The 2,423-nt window shown below is 45.5% G+C and overlaps 1 non-coding gene across 1 annotated transcript; it reads left to right on the top strand.

Moving 5' to 3' along the window:
• The first annotated feature begins 685 nt into the window (after window positions 1-685).
• LOC133082834 (U6 spliceosomal RNA) lies at window positions 686-792 on the top strand. The gene has a single exon (XR_009699050.1). It is a non-coding gene; the product is annotated as a U6 spliceosomal RNA (small nuclear RNA).
• Window positions 793-2,423: the final 1,631 nt, after the last annotated feature.

Here is a 2,423-nt window from a genome sequence, read left to right as displayed (position 1 = left end):
ACAGATGAGGACGTTGAGATTCAGTCTGAGAATGGCAGAAATGAGAGTTCAGCCCAGGTCCATCCAATGCCAGAGTCCATGCTTTTCTCCACCACTCTACAGCACTCCTCAGTAAAGGTTCAGGAAGCCAGGCCAGAGGCGGGGCATAAACAGTCCAAAGGCAGGCAAAGTAGAAGAACCAAAATGTCACTAACTCCTCTATGGAAGGTCTTTTCAGACAAGGACACCACATGCATGTCTTTCTGCAGCTGTAACTGCAGACTTCAGAGTATAGATTTGCCTGAGCTCACAAGCTAAGAAAACCAGGCACACTGAGCTGCAGTACGGGAGTTACTGACATTGTTACTGTTCATGTGTTTCAATTAAATATATTTTTGGGGACTTCCCTGGTGGTCCAGTAGTAAAGAATCCACCTTCCAATGCAGGGGACACGGGTTCGATGCCTGGTTGGGGAACTAAGATCCCACACGCCGCGGGGCAACTAAGCCCGCGCGCCACAACTACTGAGCCCACGTGCCTCAACGAGAGAGCCTGCGTGCGGCAAACTACAGAGCCCACGCACCCTGGAGCCCGTGCGCCACAACTAGAGAGAAGCCCGTGAGCCACAACAAAGAGCCCGTGCTGCAACAAAAGATCCCGCGTGCCTCAACGAAGACCCCGCATGCCACAACTAAGACCTGACGCAGTGCTTGCTTCGGCAGCACATATACTAAAATTGGAACAATACAGAGAAGATTAGCATGGCCCCTGCTCAAAGATGACACGCATATTCGTGAAGCGTTCCATATTTTTTGTGACCACCTAGAGGGGTGGGATAAGGAGGGAGGGAGGGAGACGCAAGAGGGAAGGGATATGGGGATATATGTATATGTATAGCTGATTCACTTTTATAAAGGAAAAACTAACACGCCATTGTAAAGGAATTATACTCCAATAAAGATGTTAAAAAAAAAAAAGGGACTTCCCTGGTGGCGCAGTGGTTAAGAATCTACCTGCCAATGCAGGGGACACGGGTTGGAGCCCTGGTCCGGGAAGATCCCACATGCTGTGGAGCAACTAAGCCCGTGCGCCACAACTACTGAGCCTGTGCTCTAGAGCCCACGAGCCACAACTACTGAGCCTGCATGCTGCAGCTACTGAAGCCCACGTGCCTAGAGCCCATGCTCTGCAACAGGAGAAGTCACCGCAATAAGAAGCCTGCGCACTGCAACAAAGAGTAGCCCCTGCTCGCCATAACTAGAGAAAGCCCACGCACAGCAACGAAGACCCAACACAGCCAAAAATAAATAAATAAATTTATTTAAAAAAAAGACCTGACGCAGCCAAAAAATTAAAGAAAATAAAGAAATTAAATAAATAAATAAATAAATAAATATTTTTTTGAAGTGTTAGCATTTTTTAAAAATGTATTTTCCTTGTCAAGGCCAAGACAGTCTAAGTTCAGACCCCTGCTCTGCAACACACTCACTATGGGACTTTGGGCAAGTTAATTAATCCCTGCAAAATCTGTAAAATAATAATAATATTGTGTCCCTCAGAGGGTTATTGTGAGGATTAAGTGAGATGAGTGCAAAGTGCCTACCACTCATATATAATAGCTATTATTGCTCCAAAGCAACGTATTCCCACTTTGGCACATGATTCCCATGGAATCAATTTCTAGAAATAATACCTGGATTTGAACTAACTGTTGAAAAATTCACATCATTAGAAGCCAGGACTTGGAGGGTAAGATCTCTCCCTGTCTACACACTACCTCCTTATCATCAAGAGCACTTTTATCCATTCCTCTGCTGATGGACATCTAGGTTGTTCCCACATCTTGGCTACTGTGAACAGTCAGTGCCACAATGAACAAGGGAGTGCTAATATTGCCTCGAGATTTTCAATTCTTTTGGATAAATGCCTAGAAGTGGGAACGCTAGATCATATGGTAGTTCTGTTTTTAATTTTTTGAGAAACCTCCACACTGTTTTCCATGGCAGCTGCACCATTTTGCATTCCCTCCCAACAGTGCAAGTATTCCAGTTTCTCCACATCCGTACCAAAACCTATTAGCTTTGATTTTTTTCTGACAATGGAACATTATTCATCCTTGAAAAAGAAGGAAATTCTGCAATATGCAACAACATGGATGAACCTTGAGGACATCATGCTAAGTGAAATAAGCCAGTCACAGAAAGACAAATATGGCATGATTTTCCTTATATGAGGTATCAAAATAGTCAAATTCATAGAATCAAAGCATAGAATAGTAGGGCTTCCCTGGTGGCGCAGTGGTTGAGAATCTTCCTGCCAATGCAGGGGACACGGGTTCGAGCTCTGGTCCGGGAAGATCCCACATGCTGCGGAGCAACTAAGCCCGTGCGCCACAACTACTGAGGCTGTGCTCTAGAGCCCGCGAGCCACAACTACTGAGCCCG

The sequence above is a fragment of the Eubalaena glacialis genome, chromosome X (genome assembly GCF_028564815.1).
Source record: "Eubalaena glacialis isolate mEubGla1 chromosome X, mEubGla1.1.hap2.+ XY, whole genome shotgun sequence".
Classification (NCBI taxonomy): domain Eukaryota; kingdom Metazoa; phylum Chordata; class Mammalia; order Artiodactyla; family Balaenidae; genus Eubalaena; species Eubalaena glacialis.
This window is presented reverse-complemented; position numbering and strand designations above follow the sequence as displayed.